Raw genomic sequence first — 21,330 nt, 5'->3', positions numbered from 1 at the left:
AACACACCTGAAATTTCATCTCCCTCTTCCAAAGTCCATCAAAATGACATATTTTAAAATGCAGACATACTTTTGCAATCAGTACTGCAAGCAAAGTAAGTAAGTCACATACACACCACCCCCTCGTGATCCTGGAAGAGATCAGTGTGCCTCACAGCAATAATCAAGAAGGCTGCAGTCAAAAAATTGCATAGGGAAAAGGTAAAAGATGCCACATTCCTCCATTTGAAAATGTGCAAACTCTCCATCATCTATCAGAAAAAGCCAAAATAATGAGGAATAATGGTTTCTGGAACTATTCATAAGTCTCATTATTAGCAAGGAGATGTCAGGGATATGGAAAAAGCTGTATTGTAGTCATAACATTTCTATCTAGTCCCCATCTTAAAATTTAATTTGGTTAAGCTCAACTATGCTCAAGTAGGCATTCTTCAGGTTTCAGGTTGTGAAGATAAAGAAACAAAAATGTCTGCTCCCATTTTTCTGAAGAGAGAACTTGGATTTACCTCTTGTTGTTATGTGCCGTCAGGTTGATGCAAACTTATGACAAGCCTATCCTAGGGTTTTGAGGAAATATTTATTCAGGGAAGCTTTCCACTGAGAGAGTGTGATTTCACCCAGTGAGTTTCCATGACCGTGGGGACACAAAGCCTGGTGTCCCTGAGTTGTAGTTCAATAGTCAAACCACTACAACACGCCGTCTCTCATTTGGTTCATTTGCTACTAAAACATAGAGAACACAAGTTAGGTGTGAGCAACTATGCTTTTCACACCTATCACTCCCAACACTCTCAACCAGCCTAACCAATGGAAGATCATTATGGGAATTCCTGTCCAACAATTTTTGTAGGTGTGCATCATAACCATCCTTATCTTATATTAAAGAATCGTATTTTTTAAAAAATACGATTTAAAAGAAATGTGGCTACTGCTAGTACTACAATGGATATATTTTTACTGTTGGTGATACATAATATTTGATATTAGTTCATTCCCTCCCTGTAATAATACAATAGCAGGGTACTGTGTGGCAGTTTAATACATTTAAGTAGTGTAGAATATAAAGATAAGATAAAATATGACATTTAAAATCAATTGAAACAGTTTTAAGCAAATTGAAATTAACACATGTGCCAGTGATGATGATGATGATGATGATGATGATGATGATGATGATGATGGTGATGATGAAGAAGACATATGTGTCTTCCCCAATGCTGTTAAAGGGCATGCCTTGCAAAAATTAAAACACAAACATTAAAATGAATCAGTTGAAAGCATTAAGAGCCATTAATATTGGGAAAATAGAAGGCCTATGAGCTTATCACATGGGGGAGTCCCCCCACATGTGCTGTTTTGCCAGCAAGCATGGTGAAACAGCAGGTGCGAGGAGTGACTTCTGCACTGTGCTGCTTCCCTATCACATGGGGAAGTGTTGCCCAAATCGGGCAGCAGGAGGCTCCCATGCTTGGAGGGAAGCATCCAAGAATGCTTCCACCCGGTTTGGGGATAGGGCCTCTACTGGAAGTCACATGGCATTGTTTGATGGCATGCATGTGGCTCCGTTCCCAAAGCAGGCTGGAAGCATCCTAGGATGCTTGATCTGATTAATGTGATGAGGACTTTTGAAGTCCATTTCATAAGTACCATATATTGAAACAGAACAGTTTTTGCTTCCTAATTGGTCCAATCCATTAGGCCTCAAAGGCATTAATAAAACCCAGGCTGGGACACTACATAGGAGTTACATTTTTGTAAGTCTACTTACATGTGCAAGGACTATAACTGTGAAGATGTGCAACATATTTATCCAGTAAAAAGTTCTTGTTATGTAACTACATAGCACAGCATAGCAGAGCCAGTTTTATGTAGTTGGGGATGGGGGAACCATTGGAGGAATGTATTTATGTGCTTAATTCTTTTACAACTAATGCTATCATGAAGGAGCAGTGTTTACCATATTATATAGGATGTCTTAGGTGGGGATGATTCATGGTAATGCTTTATTTCAGATCCCACTTTTTTCTCTCTTAGTATTATTTCAGTAGACTAGCTTCTGCTGCTGTATCCTGCCATGCCCCGTAGCCCTCCATTTGACTGAATGAATGGGATGGGCAGCAGCTTAGAAGAACCTGAACAATATGTAATCAACATTTTCACTTCATATACCCAAAAGGAAAGGAGAAACCGAAATATTTCCAACTCCTGCTGAGAAGCTTTGTCATGCCTCCGCAAGGGAAAACCACAAAGAGCTTGGCAAACTTGTTTCGGATGACAGTTGCCAGAGCCTCACCATGCAATTCAGCTATCCCAATAGTGTAATATCAGGAGACACACAAAAATAAGAGTTATAATAACAAAATAAAGAAGATCTTACAGGGACTAAATCAGGGATAACAAAAGTACAGGCATAATGTATTGTCGAAGGCTTTAATGGCCGGAATCACTGGGTTGTTGTAGGTTTTTTCAGGCTCTCCTGATGACCTCACTACCTCTCCTGATGACCTCACTACCTCTGAGGATGCTTGCCATGGATGCAGGTGAAACGTCAGGAGAGAATGCCTCTAGACCATGGCCATATAGCCCAAAAAAACTACAACAACCCAGTACAGGCATACATTTGGCACTCCAGGAGACTCCCCCTCCATTATTTACTGGAATCCCATTGGTGTTTTTAGCTCTCAATAGGTCAAGAATGGGATAAAGTGTAGCCTGTGAGCTTTAGGCAGATATTGGGACCCCTGAACGCAGCCTCTGAATCCTACTGGGAGCGTCAGTTACTATATTTGGTGGGCTGATTTGGAGGCATTTTTAAGTGGGAATGAATGGAGTAATGAAAGCAGGTGAACTGCACTGCATCTTCTTTTCACCCTCAAGAAAGGGGGGGGGGGACGGTAATTGAAAGCATGTAGACCTTTTATTACTCAGGCATTTCAAAATATGATTTATGGAATATTCACCTGATCTCTCTCTCTCTTTTTTTTTTTAAGGGGGAAAAAAGGTTAGGGCAATTCAGCTGTGTTGTGTTTATGAAGGCAAAAATTCTCTCCAGGCACCACATCAGCCTGGCACAACTATGTTTAATCAATCTCTTTTAACAAGTGGGTTCCGTACTCAGCTAAATGTTGTTAAATGGCGAAGTAAACAAATGGCAATGATGATACATGTTTTCAAAAGTGCCACGTAGCCAGAACTGCAAACGTTGATTACTTTGCTCACTTTCTTGTTTTCCCTCCAGGCAATATGTTTGAGTTACGTGGCTCAATTTGCAGGCTTCCTTTCTAACACTAGCCAGCATGGTAAACAACAACAACAACAACATTTTTTTTAAAAAAAATACCATTGCAGTTTTAGGCCTTCATCAGAGTCAGCTACTAATTTGGTCCATTGGAGGGAGAGAGGGGGGAAGGGAGGGTGAGTGTGAGAGAGATTTTATGAGCAGTTTTATCCCAAGGACAAAAAGGTTTTTTTAATCATGTCAGAAGCAACTTGAGAAACTGCAAGTCACTTCTGGTGTGAGAGAATTAGCCATCTGCAAAGACATTGCCAAGGGGATACCCAGATGTGTTACCATCCTGTGGGAGGCTTCTCTCATAGCCTCACATGGGAAGCTGGAGCTGACAGATGGGAACTCGCCCATATCGCTGATGTGAACCACTGATCTTCAGATCAGCAGTTCATCTGGCACAAGGATTCAACCCATTGTACCATGGTGGCTCCTAGCTAAGCAGAATGTTCAAGAAAGACAACAACCCTCAGACAACAGGATACTCAAGGGAAAAAAATACACCACACTATCCTGAGATTTATGAACTGTTGGTGTGGGCGTCTTCTTTATCCCATCAACCAGAGCAATATGCCACAAAGGGACATGGAGGAAGTCCTTCTCTGCTGTGGCATTTCAGTTATGCTATGGCACTCCAGTTAGGCAAATCACGCTCTTTCAGCTTCAAGGTGTCAAACCTCTTCTGAAGAAAGCCTGCTAAGAAAGTCTGTGATAGGGTCAGAAACAACTTGAAGGCACACAGCATCAAATTCCAGTATCAAACAAAAGGAGAGAGAAAGAGAGTAAACAGTATTTATGTGAAAGAAACAAATGCTATTTTGTGCACAAAAATACCATGCGTAAATTGTGTGCAGAATACATACTGAACTGTGAATAATCTTCAAACATTCCACAGCTGTTAAAGAATTTCTGATAGCCAGGAGAAAAATGCTAAAATTACTCGTGTCCTTCTTTGAGGAAAAGAATTAGTGAAGGACTTCATCCCTATAAATGGAGATTTTGCAGATAAAAATGTAGGGAAACGTTCAAAATAGCAGCCAGTTCCTCAGTAATGAGCATATACAGCCCCTTTTGTTCCAAGATTCCTGTCATTTCTATTTCTCCCAGCCAAACTTATTCTACCAGGTTAGAAAATATGAACTCAGGCTGGATCTACACTGCCATATAATCCAGGTTATTTGCTTTGAACTGAATTATAGGGCTTTACACTGCTTTATAATGCAGTTCAAAGCTATTAATCTGGATTCAAAAACTAGATATATGGCAATGTAGATGGGACCTATGCAATGTGCTCCTCTTCACTCCATCTTTTTGAAAATAGGTTGGCCTGTCTGAATTCATGTCTCTCTATTCTGATCTGCTTGGTGCCTGGTGACTTGTACCTGCAGGTTTGGGGAATTGGGCTGTCTAAATGATTTCTGTGCAGCTTCTGTGGGGTTATGGACCTGATTGTATTAAATAATAGTTTGTGCAAAGGCTGTAAACGAAACTCAGCCCAATGTAAGTTTCATGCATCAGCTTTATCAGCATTGCACACCCAGATCTCAGCTGGAGATTTATATTGATTTCCTTTTGTTCCACTGGAATGGGTAATTCTTACTCTCCCTACTTAAATCCTGCTTTTTGTATTCATGTAAACATGCACAGAGCTGCTATATCAAGATTGCTGATGTTAAGATAATTTGATTAATCTTAATGATTTTTTTCTTATGAATACCAAAAAAGAGACAGAGAAGATTAGTAGAGAAAACAAAGCAATGAAGGTACTTTGGTATGTGGTTGAATAATCTAAGGCAGAAGACTGAAGAAGAAAAAACACACCCACACCTTCATTATCATCATGAGATCATCTTTTGGATTCTATTTAAAACAATGAATAATTTTCACAAGCTTGTTGTTTCTTTGGTATTGCAATATGGTGTATTTTATTTCTTAACTGTTTTCCTAGGAAACATTTTTGCTTTGCCTATGGGTGTTCTCTCTCTCTCCTCTTATTCCTTTAGTCAAACATGGGTGGAACATGCCACTGTCTGACAGGACTCGGCACTGCTTGTCTCTGAAAGAAACCTAGATATATAAATCTTCATTAATGTCATATTCACAGGCAAAAATGAAGAATTTAATCAATGTTCTCTCCACTATGGGAAAGTCCTTGAAAACTATGCAGTTCTTGGCAATTATTCACAATTCCTGGAAACAACAACGGTGATAGATCAATGCAGGGAATGATAGATAACACAACCTTGGTTGAAAGAGCATATAAAACTAATACATATTAAAATCCATTGACAAATGTTTAAAAAACCAAAATTTAAAAATAATCTGGATGACTTGCCACAAGAGAATGGAGTTTACTGTTGATTTAAATTCAAACAGTGTTTTCAGCTGAGTAACTCTTCTAGCAGGTCATTCCACAGTCTGAGGGCAAGCAACCAAAAAAATGTCCTCTGGATAACAGCTGGCTTAATTTGGACTGGCTGAAGTAGATGTTTCCTAGAGGATCTGAATGTAAGAGACATATTATAGAGGAGAAGGTGATCCCATAAGTAATCTGTACTCAAAATATGTAAGGCAGAGCTTTCTGAATTGTGTGTCAGGGCATGTTAGTGTGTCAGCTGCAGTGCTGAGGTGTGTTGCGCCCAGTTTGAAGAGTGGCAGGGACCCAAGGTGATGGAGGGTCCATCTGCTAGACCACACAGACTGCGAGGCATCCATTACTCCTTCCCCTGGTAGCGGGCTATATTTATCCAATTGTGGTCACATACTTAATTTAACTCAGTGTTTCCTCCAACACTTCCCACCCTTCAGTCCTGCCATTTGCCTCCCTCAGTTGTGGGTTTGCTTGTCATATGTGCTGCTTCTCCCACAAATGGTACAGGCCAGAAAGTTTGCACAGTGGGACAGATTCAGCAAAACTAGCACTTACTACAGTGGTCTGGACAGTGTGCCCACTACCCATCCCACCCTTGTGGTTGGGTTTGCCAAGGAGGGACAGAAAGGCTAAGCAAGCTGGCAGCATATCTCCCTTTTTGGCAAAATTTGAACCCACTCCTCTCTGCCCTCCATTTCACTGCCAGGCCTGAGATACCTGTGGAGACTGTTGCTTTGGCAATATCTAGGGACTGGCCTCAAGAGGATTCACATTGGACATACTGGAACATCCTTGTATGTTGTCCTTTCTGTATGAGCTTTTGCACCTTGTCTTCCCTTGTTCTTCCCCAGTATCCTTCTGCCCAACTGAACTTGATCTTTTAAGAGCTGTCAATTCCATTGGAATATTGGCCTGCCAAATGTTTTGTATGACAACATCCATAACCCATAAATACTGACCATTAGGGATATGCAAAATGTTGTTTGTGCATTGTATGTTGGACCTATTTCATAAGATCTGTACATATGGCATGATTTTTGAACTGTGGGTGGTGCCCATGCAAATAACATAAGATTCAAAAAACTGACCTATGATTTTTCGAAAGAGTTATGTAAGTCGTATAAGTGGCTCCAGGTCTCTGTCGTGGCTGCTGCTTCTCCCCCAGAAGGTCTGGGTTTGGTTCCCCCAAAGGGCCCTGAGGAGGATGGTGAGGCTCAGAGTTAAGGAGCAATCAAAGAGGGCAGTCAGGGAGGTCCAGGAAGGTGGGAGAGAGGAGGTGATGCCTGGCTGGATGGCTGGACAAGGAAGAAGCCCAGAGAGAGAGAGAGGCAAAGACACACTCATCACATTGAGGCTTTAATGCAGACAGCCCCAGTATTCTGAAGTAAGCAACATTCTGGAAAATGTAGTTTAGAGAGGGGCCTTTTGAATTCTCTGCCACAGAGGTCCTCGCCTTCCCAAACTACATACCCCAGAATTCTGCTCTCCACCTTGAACCACCTCCTCTTCTTCCTCCCTGAAAGCGTTGGTGGGGGAAAACCCATGTTCATTCTCTAAAGGGATTTCGAGATAAAAGAGGATTGTTGATAATTGAATCAACCCTGTGAGGTAGGTTATTGTTTCAATGGCTGGATGGGCATGTTAGGGGTGCTTTGACTGTGCTTTTCCTCCCTGGCAGAAGGGGGTTGAATTCTATGGCCCCTGTGATCTTCTTGATTAAAATTCACTAAAAATCAATAGATGTGCAAATCTTTCTGAAACTTGAGGGGGGGATATGCCCTGGATATGTTGCATAATTGGAAATAGAAATTCAAGAAGATAGCTCTTGTAGTTTTTTTTTAATGTTTCTAAAAACTTTAACAAATCCCCAAGAATCAGTGGATGTGTGAAATGTTCTGAAACTTGGGGGGGCGGTTAACAGTGGTAAATGTGTTGTACAATTGAAGCAACTTCCATCTTTATAGCTCTAATAATGAGGGAGAAAGGAGCCCCATAAGCTTCCCCACTTGTGTAACAATTTTTTTGTTACATTGTATTAGTTACAATACAGACCCCTTAAAATATTTTAGAAACACTTTAGAAGTGATTTGCCACCCCTCTTAATTTAGTAATGAGTACAGAAACATTTTTTCATTGATCACACACCCCTATTGGCCATGTTAGCTTGGCAGAAGAGAACAGAAGCCTAAATCATTTGTGGGGCTAAAGGTTCCTAACCCCAGAGCTGTAGATATAGAGGAAGTGCCAAGTCAGTGTAGTGGTTTGAGTATTCAACTACAACTCTGGAGACCAGGTTTCTAATTCCCATCGAAACTGACTAGATAACCTTGGGCAAGTCACTTTCAACTTTAGAGGAAAATAAGCCCTCTCTAAACAAATTTTACTCAGACAAAAAAAGTGATAGGTTTGCCATAACTCAGAAACGACTTGAAGGCATCTAACCACAAAATTCTGCCCCCCCCCCCAATCCTCTCAACACCCCCCCCCCCCCCCCAGTTTTAGCATTGTTGAGAGTGAGACAGAGAACATTGATGAAAATCCTTGTATTTGTTGTGTGTGCTCTCCTTTAGAAAGTTTGGATGGTTCTTTTTTTAATGCCTGAATGAAGCTAAATATTCATGTTTTAGGAAATTTGGGAACTGAAAGAAAATTCATGAATTGGGGATGCCCTCATTCATCAGCCATAGAAGTGTCTGCCCCAGTCCTGTGCAGAATACTGCATGTCATGCTTAGAGGCAAGCAGATTTCCATTTTAAGCTGATGATATAGCACAGTTGTCCCAAGCTTTGGTCCTCCTGGTGTGTTGGGCTTCAGCTCCCAGAATTCATGACAGTTGCTCAAGTTGGCTAAGGCTTCTGGGAGTTGAAATTCCAAAATCTGGAGGACCAAAGATTGGGCACCACTGCATTTGCTGATTAATGAGTTAAATAGACTCGTGACAAGACCTATTCGCCGGAGCACCCAGTGGTGCAATGGGTTAAACCTTTGTGCCAGCAGGACTGAAGACTGAGAGTTCAGAGGTTTGAATCCAGGGAGAACACAGATGAGCTCCCTCTGTCAGTTCCAGCTCCCTATGCGAGGACATGAGAGAAGCCTCCCACAAGGATGGTAAAACATCAAAACATCTGGACATCCCATGGGCAATGTCCTTGCAGATGGCGAATTCTCTCATACCAGAAGTGACTTGCAGTCTCTTGAGTTGCTCCTGAACCCCTTCCCCTCCAAAAAAACCCCCGAGACTGATAGTACTTGATGTTAGCAAATATTTATTTATCAATGTAAATACACAGCGTTAGATTACAGGCAGTCCCTCAGTTACAAACATCCAACTTATGACACATAGTGAAGAACAGTGTGAGACAATAGGAAGTGAACAAAATCTACCTCTCAGAAGGGAAATTAACTTCTGAAAGGTTATCATGGGGAAAATTTGCTTCCACTAAAGCTTTCTCACCAAACCTTGTTTCTATCACAGGGATAGAAAATAAGGTAAAATTTTATGAACAGGGGCACAAGAGCTAAAACTGATTCATCTAGAGACATAGGGGTGTTAACTATCTCCTACGCCAGTGGTTCTCAACCTCTGGGTCCCCAGGTGTTTTGGCCTACAACTCCCAGAAATCCCAGCCAGTTTACCAGCTGTTAAGATTTCTGGGAGTTAAAGGCCAAAACATCTGGTGACCCACAGGTCCCATGCTATCCAAAGTGCACTCTCTTTATAGATATGTGTGTGTGGCTGGAGTAACACTTAAAATGTACTTTTTCCATCTTACAAACAAATTCAACTTAAGAACAAACCTACAGAATCTATCTTGTTCATTACTTGGGGACTGCCTGTACTGATTTATGTTCTGCCATTTCTCCATTACAGGACTCATAGTGGCTTATAGCATAGATTAAAACAACACAAGAGCTAAAACTGATTCATCTAGAGACATTAGAGAACAATTGAAAAAAAAACAATTAAGCAAGTGATCTCATTAAAACTAAGCACTGGATTAAAACAGTCTAAAAACATTGCCACTAAAAGAAGGGGGGAATATTACGCCCCTCATTAAAAGACAGCAATCCTCATTAAAGGGTATTAAAGAAACAACATCAATTTTTTTTCACCCATAACATAAATGAAATACTTTAGGAAAAAAACATTCTCCAGACATTTACCACCCTGATTTATTTTTATTTATCTGGTATGTCTTTATCACAATACACTCACCATTGCTTCACCACTTCTTTAAAAAATGTCCTCAAATCATTTCTTCCTCCCTCTGAATTTACTGATGTCTATCTCTTCTACAATGGTCGTGTCACACTCACAATTTATAATTTCACTACTAGTATTATATACTAGGGGTGTGCACAATATCGTTTTGATATACTGTAACCCCAGAAATGGGATAGTGGGGTTAGCCAAAGGTCAGTAATAATTGAGCACATGGTGGCCAATCTTCGGCTGTATCAGCTGCCACATGAGAAGAGCAGCTGTGTGCATGCATGGATTCCCCCCTCCACATTAGCCTTGGAAGAGCTAAGCGGATCACACGTCTTTTTACAAAGCTGGTCTGTATGTACCAGTGTGAGCTCTGCCATTTTCCTTTGGTGTCCTGGTGTTTGAGAAAGAGAGATTGTGTACTAACTAGCTCTGTGTATTCTATCTCAGTGTCGTTGCTGCTTCTTAGAGCTTAGGGATCACTTTTTGAGAATTCCTTTCCAACCTCTTTCTTTTGCATTACATTTGCATAACGTTCTTATAGTCTTCCTTTTATTTTATTAGTAATTTCACTAGGAAGGAGTTGGGTTTTTTGGGGTGGGGGTAGGGGAGGCTATTAGTTTTAAAGGGCCTTTTTATGTGTTTGTTTAAATATTTTAGTTTTGTTTTTTGTTTTTTGATTTAAGTTGTCTGAGTGTGAGATAGGTTTAGCCTGACTCCCTTGAGACCTCATGGGGAGAAATTCCCCAGCCCTACCTTCTGGCTTCTGTACTATGTCCTGGATCAGCAGCCTAAATTTCTCCCCTCCTCCCCCCACAAAAAAAAAATTAAAAGCCCCTTCTTTTTCTAGTTCACTTCTTTGATTCTCAGTCTCTGCTATTCCTTCCCCAGCCCTTCTGGCTTGTGTGTACTCCTGTATTAGTCCAGCAGCCTTCCTTCTTTATTTTTATAATCTTTCAAAAATTCCTAAAAATCAGTGGATGACCCAAATGTTCCAAAACTTGGGGGGCTTGCAGTCAAAAATGTGCCCTACAAGTGTGGCTATTTTCATCCTGATAGCCATAATAATAAGGAAAAGAGGAGCCTCACCAGTTTCCCAATTGTTGCCAATGGACCGGATCTTCTTGGAGTGAACTGAGCTTCCGGGTGATGGATCACAAAACTGTATTTTTCCCCTCCCAATTTTGGGAATTTCCTGATAAGCTGAACTGGGGCAGGATGAACAAAAACAGGGTGGGTTTTTGACAAATTGCATACTCTTATAATATACCAGTTTGGAACAGTGGTTTGAGTGTTGGACTATGACTCTGGGGATCAGGTTCAAATCCACACTTGGCATGAGTAAATCATCCATTCTAATCAAAGGAAGGCAAGCCTCTTCTGAACAAATCTTGCCAAAAAAAAAAAACCCTCCTATGATAGATTCATAAAAGAAAGAAGAGAAAAATATTTTCTGCTTACTTCATGTGGTTAAAATATCTCATAGGGAGTATTTGGGGACAGCTGGTGCAACATAACTGATTTATTTTAGTGAGGGGGATGCAGCCCTCCAGGATTTGGGGGTGGAGGGGGAATCATGCAGCCATTTCCTTTCACAGGTACCTGCCTATGTTATAGAGGAAATTTGAGGACTTAATTACAATATAACCCCCATATCCACAAGGGAAATGCTTAAACATATTCAAAAACAGTGGGAGACTTACAGCTCTGCATTGCAGAGCCCATAATCTCTCTGCATTGGTGATTTCAGATAGGATTCCAGATAGGAGTTCTGGGAGTGATAATCAAATAACATCTGGAAGGACACATAATCCCCATTTAGGGCGACTAAAATGATCAAGGGTCTGGAGAACAAGCCCTATGAGGAGCAGCTTAAAGAGCTGGGCATGTTTAGCCTGAAGAAGAGAAGGCTGAGAGTAGACATGATAGCTATATATAAATACATGAGAGGAAGTCATAGGGAGGAGGGAGCGAACTTGTTTTCTGCTGCCCTGGAGACTAAGATGCGGAACAATGGCTTTAAACTACAAGAAAGGAGATTCTACCTGAACATTAGGAAGAATTTCGTGACTGTAAGAGCCGTTCAACAGTGGAACTCTCTGCCCCAGAGTGTGGTGGAGGCTTTTTCTTTGGAGGTTTTTAAGCAGAGGCTGGATGGCCATCTGTCAGGGGTGCTTTTAATGCAATTTTCCTGCTTCTTGGCAGGGGTTGGACTGGATGGCCCATGAGGTCTCTTCCAACTCTATGATTCTATGATTCTATGAAAAGAAATGTTAAGAAATCTATGTTCTAAATGAAAACAGAGTAATTTTTGTCAAGGAAAGACAAATCAAAATACATTTAAATAATACTGTTTGTGTTTTAAAAGCACACATTAAGTGGAAGGAGGGTGGAACAGACTTATAAGTCAATGTGCAATGGGCTAGAATGCATCAACCCCTCTTTGTTTGCTGTGGATTGTGGGAAGGTTTTCCAATGCCAAGGAAAGCTATCCTCTCCGAAAATGTCTTGCCCACAGGGGGGCATCCAGCACACATCTGTCCTCATAGGAAAGGATTGCAACCCTACCCCTTACGCAAGCATTTAACAGGTTTCGGAGCCTCTGTGTGTGTGAAATGAAGTATTAATCCTGCCATTCAAACACAATAAAAAGCTATGAGGCCTTAAGGATGAGCGCAGCCTTAATCTCCGACAGAAGAGGTCTCTTGCTGAGAGTCATTCTGTAATGGGTGGTACACATTCAGCCAGGGAGATTATCACAGACTGAAATGCAAATTAGCAAATGTTCCCTTTAAGATAATAACAAAACATACTAGGGGCGTAAAGAGAGAAGAAAAATGATCCCAAATACCTCGAAGCTTTTCAATTGGTAAGAAGCAGCTCAGGAGGAAGATGGAACAATACGGAGGGAGAACTGTTCATTAGTAGGGTTGCAACTACAGTCGGCCCTCTGTATTCATGAATTCTACAATTGAAAATATTATTTTCAAAATCCAGAAATAAACGTTATTTTGCCATTTTATCTAAAGTACACCATTTTATATCACTGGGAGCAATTTTGGTATCTACAGGATGTATGTGGGTCTTGCAACCAAACCCCAGTAGATAGCAAGGGCCAACTTACACGGTTGTGCAAGGACATTTACTACCTGAAGTTTGCCTAATGCCCCAAAACGGAGGCATAGGGCCTTTTGATTCTCCAAATCCCCCTCCTTTGCATTAAGGCTCTTGCCAGCATTGAGTCTTCTCATATTTTCTGACCTTCTTTTCCCCTCAGGAATATTAGCATCAAAACTTCAAATATTCTGCATTATTTTCTTGCCCCTTTAAGACTTATTTTTAATTATAGTTGAGCTCTCATTTTGCTTCTGTGGAGCCCCCCCTCCCTCCAATTGGATTTTTTCCCAACTTGAAACTGGGCATTGCCTTTGGATTGCCAACTCTAAAGACACACTGTCCAATTTTGAGATTTAAACTGTAATTTCCTTATTGCTTATGCTTCACTTATCCCTGGTTGTGACTGCCATAGGCCACTGGAAGTTTGCACACACATGCAAATATTCCTTTCTATTGTCATAGATTACATTTTTGCCCCACCTCCTGTTTATTAATAGAACTTAAGATAGTTTATATATTCCATTTTGGTCTCTTATGCAGAAACTGACTAGACACAGTCCTGCTTAGTGACATGTAACAAAGGTAACATAGACACAGAAAACAGGATATCAGAGACATAGAAAGAAAAGAATTGTTACAATTTTTCATGGTTCAGTACAAAACTATGGTAAGCTGAGATATTTACCAGCACCGGCACCGATCTTGTGAAGCCCTTCCCATAGTCATTCCATCCTGGGGATTCGGGAGGGGGATAGCAATGTCCCTATAGCCAGACACAAAGAAATCACATTTGTCACTGAAACACACTGGAGTTGTCTCAAAGTCTCAGCCCCTAATTGAATGATTTCACATCTTGTTACAGGGAGGTAGCCAGATATTTCTATGATCCTTGAATGGGTGTGTGGAGCTCTGTGGTAGGCATGGACATGGTCTCTAGTTTCTTCAGAAGCAGGAGGAACCTTTTGCAGTAACATACATAGACATATGAAGACTTAAGCTGGTTTATGCCTGTGTATGTTACTAACAGGGTGCTAGACAATGTGTGACACATTTTTTTCTTTCACTTGTTCTTTTCTTCACACAGGGAAACAAGAGAGAGAGAATGGGGAAGCTACTGACACAATGAAAAAAGAAGGGATGATTAAGTGGGGAAATATATCCCCCTTGTCTTGTTCTTAGTCTTTCTGGTTCATCTAGGGAGGGCACATCCCTTTCATCTGAAAACAGAGTAAAGGTATGCAAGAGCTTCTTTCATACTCCATTCAAGTCGAATCATGACAAATTGACCTTTTAGTTTCATCTGAATTAACTGATTCCAAACAAAAATGTTTGCATTGGGGTTTTGTGTGCGCATGAGAAGATGGTGATGGTTCTCCTTTGTGTTTACTTTCAATTGGATTAATTTGTCTTGACTTTTCACGGTTTGTTTGCACTGAACAGTTGGAAAAAAGCAACCACAGGAGAAGCTGGCCTGTGAAAGTGACAGAGAGGCTGACAGCTGCTCTGACAGGCACCTTCAAAGCACTCCTTGCTCCTGCTGACAGCCTAGGCTGGGTGGCATCGAAGGCATGCATCAAGGCGGCTGATAGACAGCCTGCAATGGCAAGAAGGGAGTGCTTTGAGGTGCAGATTGGGGACTGCTGTCAATGTTCCATCTAATGCAGGCCCTGCTGGCACAGCAAGGAGTGATTTGGGGCACAAATATGGGCATTTGGCAGGTGTCCTGAGCTGTGCATTCAGCTGGCATGATTTCTTTTTCAAAGGTGTTCCCTACTGGAATAGAGATGACAGATTTCCACCTATGCCAGAAAAAAGGGAAGTACTTTGAAAATAGAGGTTAAAAAAGAAGGGGAAGCTGCAGCCTTAAAATTGGCTGGGAGGGAAGGGAGAAATTCAGCCTTAAAACTCCACACCAAAAGAAAACATGTCACTGTAGGTGACGTATACTGTAAGGTAGGTGCATGAGTTTTGTGGAAAGTTGCAGAAGATGTTCTTCTGTGCTCATCTTCATCACAGCACGCCTCAAAGGATTTAAATGGCAAATCAACAAGGGTGGAGATAGGTGTCAGAATACTTCCTAGTGTCCTAGGGTCTGGAAAGGGTGTTTGAAGTTTATTTTATCCCTGGGATTGCCTAATACTCTGGCAGTGTTTTGTGTGAATGGGGAGCTGGGCAGAAATTGTATGGTGGAGCCATCATCCTTGAGAATAGCAGAAGTTGCCATGTGGTTTAGGGCAAGTCTGCTTTGAAATATATGGATTTCTCAATCTTTCTAAAAGGGAACCATGTTAAATTCACTGACATGCATCAAAAGCAGGTGTAAGGTGAGTTCAAGTGAAGGGGAACTAAGCATCAGATAAAGAAGGAAAAAAAGATCAACCATTTGGTCTTATCCTGTCACTTTTTAAGCTTTATATAAATTAAGAAATGTATTGTGCTGCAAAATAGTAATTTCACTTGCTCTTGTGGAAAAGAACTTGTTTTGTGTGCTCTCAGGGTTTCTCTATACAGAAATTTAGTATCAACTTTCAAAGCTTTTTTGTTTTGTTTCTGAACGTCTTTTTAAAAACAAGAACAATCCCAATCCCTCCCCAATAAAAATGCAAATGAGAGATATAGATACTAGGGCTGGTCAATTCGTTTCGTTAATTCGTAATTCGTTAAAAAAAATCGTTAATTTTTGAATTACGAAACGATTACAAAACTTATTTTTAAACCTGGAAGTGTTTTTAAATATCGAAACGGCAGGCGCCAAAAAATTTTGTATTTCCGTCCATTTCGGAAATACGTAAGATGGCCGCCTGGCTTGCTGGGAGCTCCCCTCTCGCTGGCTGAGCAAGCGAGAGGGCGAGCGAGAGGGCGAGCGGCGAGCGAGAGGGCAAGGGCGAGTGGCGAGCAAGAGGGCGAGTGAGAGGGTGAGCGGCGAGTGAGAGGGCGAGGGCGAGGGCGAGCGGTGAGCGAGAGGGCGAGTGAGAGGGCGAGCGGCGAGGGCGAGGGCGAGGGCGAGCGGCGAGCGAGAGGGCGAGCGAGAGGGCGAGCGGCGAGCAAGAGGGCGAGCGAGAGGGTGAGTGAGAGGGCGAGCGAGAGGGCGAGCGAGAGGGCGAGAGGGAGGTCTCCTTCTCTTTCTTTCATTGGCTCAATGCTGTAGCATCCTGGGAGTTGTAGTTTGGCAGCCTGGGAAAAAGAGCCCCTCCTGGAAGGAACCCATCCTAGCGAGAGGGCGAGAGGGCGAGCGGCGAGCGAGAGGGCGAGCGGCGAGCGAGCGGCGAGCGAGAGGGCCCGCCAGAGTGAGTGCCTGCCTTCCCTCAATAATAATTTCTCCTCCCTATTCTACTAAATTAATAATTAAATTTAAAAAATATTTAAAAAATATTGGGAAAAAAAGGGCGCCATCTTTACAAAATGTTTTGTAAATATTTACGAAATTTCGTAAATACCGAACTTTTTTTTTTTTTGGAAAATTTTGTAATTATTTTAAATATCGAAACAAAAAAACACCCCAATTACAAATCGATTTTAGAAACAAATTTTTGCGTTGTTACCCAGGCCTAATAGATACCGGTAGAACATGACCAAGAGTAATAGGCTCGTACTAATAACTCTCATTTCCAGTTCTGAACAAATAGCAATTTGTGCCTTGAATGGTACAAGGGGGAAAGACTTAATTAAAGAGAATGACTTCAAGTAGAAAGTAAACTCAGCTTAGATCAATGGGACATACTCCTGGGTAAAGTCTCAGAATATTGCCAAAAGATGGGCTGGGTAGTAGGAAGGCACAAAGAACTTGCAGTATTATAAACTATGAATTTGCAAAAAGGGACGTTGAAAATAAATAATGACCCCAGATACTATTTATTTATTTATTTACAACATTTATACTCCACTCTTCTCAACACCTGAAGAGGGACTCAGAGTGGCTTACAACAGCAGCAATTCGATGCTGACAACATACAACATATTTATAAAATAGATAAAACATTAAATTAAAATACATTTAAAACATTATTATTCATAATATGTTCACATTCAGTGTTTACGCTTCTTGATCTTCCTGTTATCTTGGGTTTTGTCTTCAGTTGTTCCAAATACAAAAGGCCCTATTTTCTTTGAGACTCCAATTTTTGTCAGATCACAGCTCCCAAACGTTCACAACTAAAGGCCTAATAATAATAATAATAATAATAATAATAATAATGTTGAAAAATTCAGTATATTGGAGCTGTGCCTATGTTTTATTATCATATGCATTTTGATGATATGTACCTGAGATAAACGATCAGATGGCACTCTATGGGTGGATCCAGACAACCCCTTTAATGCAGAAACTTCCTCAATAAAAAGGGGGTTGTCCCTGGTATGTGTCGAATTAATTTGTTGGTGGGTTTATTCCACACCTTATTGGAAGGTGTGGGATAAACCCACTACTTCTGGTGTCTGGACTGCAGTCCAGATAGTATTCCCACAGTTTTCTGGGATAAATTAGTTCAGAAAACTGTCATTTCTACGTGCCAGGAGATCTCTGGCAGCCATTTGATGGAGCCTGGGTGAGTTCTTTTCTTTTTAAACAGTGTTTTGGGAGCTTCTGGGGAGAGGGTTACAGTATCCCGGTGTTCTACTGGGAAGTCCCAGTCGAACATCTGGACATCCACCCCAGAAAGCACACGCTTTCTGGGGTGAGTGTAGATGGGACCCCAGGAAGATCCGCATTTTAAAAAAATGGATTATCCTGGAATAAAGGTCTGTTTGGAACTGCTCTAGGTTAAATGTGTAACATTTTGTTCCAATTCTATTTTTATCTCATAAAATCATGTCACACAGCTGTCTGGATTAGAACCACAGTGTAGAGGGAAGAAAGATTCAATCCATCTCTTCTCTGTCAGAGTGCCATTTACAATTTCAATATCATATAAAGTCTTCATATGCAAAAGAAAGCAGCAAACCATGTGTCTAAATTAGCATAGGGAAACATGATTCAAGAATGTCATTTATGGAAAGGATATCTTACAAGAAAGGTGGGGTTCAGTTCCTCACTTTGTTGAAAAACTGGGCAAAACAACTTGTTTCTAGATTCCAGGAGAAATATTTGGGGAAGCAAAAACATTCTGACTAGAAGAGTAATTGCTTGTTTGAATGTTTATCAAGGGAGGTTGTGGCATTTGCATAAAGAGATGCTTCTTGAAATAAGCTGCATAAACATCTGTCAAGTTGACTTTGGGCTAATTAATCTTGCCTTATCCCTGTTGTAGGGGTGGCTACTATAGTCTCCAGAACGTGAGAAAGAAAGCATTTCTTCAATTCTAGAAAAAAATAGGTGTGTTAACTTGTTGCAGAATGTTGGAGTAGTTTTCGTGTAGCATGACATTCTCTAGGCAAATGCACAGAGGTAATGACCAGCATCCTGTGTTTGACATTGTTGTTATGTGTCTTCAAGTTGTTTCTCCTTTATGGTGACAAATCTATCATGTGGGTTTCTTGGCAAGATTTGATCAGAGGGCATTTGCATTTGCCTTTCTCTGAGGCTGAGAAAAGGTGACTTGCCAAGGTTATCCAGTGGATTTCCGTGGCTGAGTAAAAAATTGAATCTTGGTTTCCAGAGCTGTAAGTTCAACACTCAAAGTATGCTGACTCTCTGTGTTACTGACATACACAAATGTAAAAGTTCTCCACAAGTGGATATTTTTGGAGATTTAAACAACACATAACAATCATATCCAGTTGATGATGGTATGAGCAGAATTGTACATGGGGGACCATTGCACATGTGCATAACATAGGATATGAATGTACATTGCTTTGATACATTCACTCCATACATTGTGCATTATAACTATGCAACATTGGCCATTGAGCCACAAATGTTGTCAGTACAGAGATTTCATATCACAACCCCACCAGCAGATATTTCACTATGCTGAAATGATGTAGGACCTTGGTAGCTCTTATATGACAGTTACAGATTCAACACTACTTAATGTGTGTGAGGAAACATATCCTAGGAAACTTGAATGGGAATCAGTGGATGCTTTCTTCGGAACCTCTTCCCTTCCTGGATCAATTCTTCTACTTTAAAAACAGGTGGACTCTTTTATCATATTCTTTATAATATGTGAGAAAGCTCACAGTTCTGTAATGGATAAAAGTAAATATCTCCTTAGCTGAGATTTCAGTGTGAAATCATGTGAAGTCTAAATTGCTATATATGTCAGGGATGTGTGTACATGTACAGAAGATAGACAGAAAGGCCAACAAAATTCTGTTAAAATGTTACTTGAGGTTAATGAAATGATATTCTTAATTTACAATTGATACATTGAGCCCTCAATAATAAAGCATTGCAGTTGAAGAAGGGCAATGAACTACCTGAGTGTCAAACACTCCCTGAGGTAAAATCTCCCAATCTTTCCTTCTGTAAAAATGAACGTAGATTCAACAAATGTGTCTCCTTCTGTTTTGTAGTGTTGACATGATTTCCCCTTTTTATGGTCAAATAAATTGCTTTTCTGATTTCTTTATTCCTGGTATGAACATGCAGGTTGCATTGTAGGTTTCTTGCTTCCTCCTTGAGCTCCTAGATCAAGTAACAGCATACATTGGTGAAGGCACTTTCTAAATTATTCTGGAAAGACTACAGTGTTCCCTCACTACTTCGCAGTTCACTTTTCGCAAACTCGCTGTTTTTCAGTTTTTCAATAAATATGAATTTAAAATATTTATTGAAAATATTTTAAATATTCTCCCCACAGCTTCCTCCCCCCCCCCGCAACTTTCATGCACTCTCTCAGCTCTGAGCCCCGAGTCTCACCCGTTACATGTGAGGACCCCCATGTCGTTTGGTGATCATGGTTGGTTAAAATAATCCCCTCCAATGCCATGTTTCCCAGCACAGCCACTGCAATGACAGGTGGGGGGAGCCACAGGGGTAGAGGAGGAGGAGGAAGAGGAGAAGAAGGTGAAGAAGTTGTGCACAAACGGGGAGAGAGGAGGGGGAAGAGGAGGAGGAGGGGAGGGGGAGCCACGTACATGAGGAGGAGCCAGCAGGAAGTGTGGTGTGCAAGGGAAAGGGGGAGGGAGGGAGGGAGGGAGGGAGGGAGGGAGGGAGGAGGGGAGGGGGGAAAGGGATAGGATAGAGAAGGTGAAGGGATTGAGTGAGTGAGAGAAAGAGGGGGGAGAGAGAGAGAGAGAGGAGAGGAGTTTATGTACAAACTACATAAACCTTTTCCTTTACCTTATAAACAAAATCCTTCAGTCTCTTTTGTGCTGCTCAACTAAAGTGACTGAAGGATTTTGTTTATAAGGTAAAGGAAAAGGTTTATATAGTTTGTATGTGTGGGGAGGGTTTATAAGACTTAAAATAGTATATAACTTCTGGAATAATGTATAAATATTAAAATAAATATAGCATCCCTATTTTTTTTTTACTTATTTTGGATTTTTACTTATCATGGGTGATCCTGGAACATAACACCCGGAATAAGTGGGGGGACACTGTATGTATGAGAGGCTTTACTAAACTCTACAGCTCTTTACACTCCCTGCAAATAATCTCATAGCATTTTTAAAAACCCCATCAGAAAATGAACACATTATTTTCTAGTATCTTCTAAACTAAGAAATATACTCTTATCTTAGACAGTATTTGAAAATTATATATTTTCTAATTTCTAAGTTAGGTGGTATTAGAAAACTATGTACGCCTATGCTATATCTGCCTTGATACTTTGCAGATAAGTCTAGTACATGTTTACATAGATGTCAGTGTCATTGCAATAAGCAAAGCTTAAGTTTTACAGCCAGCTTGCAGGATACCTTAGATTAGCTTTTGTTGAGAATTTATCATTTAAAAAAATGCAATGGAAATAATTTGGGATATTTTGGGGGTGGGAAATGTGAAGGGAAAACAAAACTGATAGATTCCTCCATGGCTATTTTGAGTAATTGAGTAAGATGTAATTCTAAACAGATTGCGAACAGATGTTCTAAAATGTCTGAAATATTTAAGTAATGTAAAACATATATTCTTCTCTTTCCATAAGTGTAGTGTCCACAGCATCCTGCTTTGTATTCCTCAGGAATCCCAAGATGGAGGAGAACCCACACCAATTTGAAAATGTCAGAATGTTTGTATGATGATGAATCTACAATGTGAAAAATCTCTATAAAATGTATGCTTAGAATTTTGAGGGGAAATGTAGGTTTGGAGATAATCACAGTATGACATAGTAGGCCTGGGTAATAACGGAAAAATTTGTTTCTAAAATTGATTCGTTTTTGGGGGGGGGGGTTGCATTTTGTTATTTAAAATAATTACAAAATTTTCCTTTTAAAAAGTTCGATATTTACGAAATT

General features: G+C 40.7%; 1 protein-coding gene across 3 annotated transcripts in view; it reads left to right on the top strand.

The window, feature by feature from the left end:
* FHIT (fragile histidine triad diadenosine triphosphatase) overlaps positions 1–21,330 on the top strand; it is a 939,513-nt gene that overhangs the window by 638,177 nt on the left and 280,006 nt on the right. The window lies entirely within an intron of this gene.

Source organism: Anolis sagrei, chromosome 2 (assembly GCF_037176765.1).
Source record: "Anolis sagrei isolate rAnoSag1 chromosome 2, rAnoSag1.mat, whole genome shotgun sequence".
Lineage (NCBI taxonomy): Eukaryota > Metazoa > Chordata > Lepidosauria > Squamata > Dactyloidae > Anolis > Anolis sagrei.
This window is presented reverse-complemented; position numbering and strand designations above follow the sequence as displayed.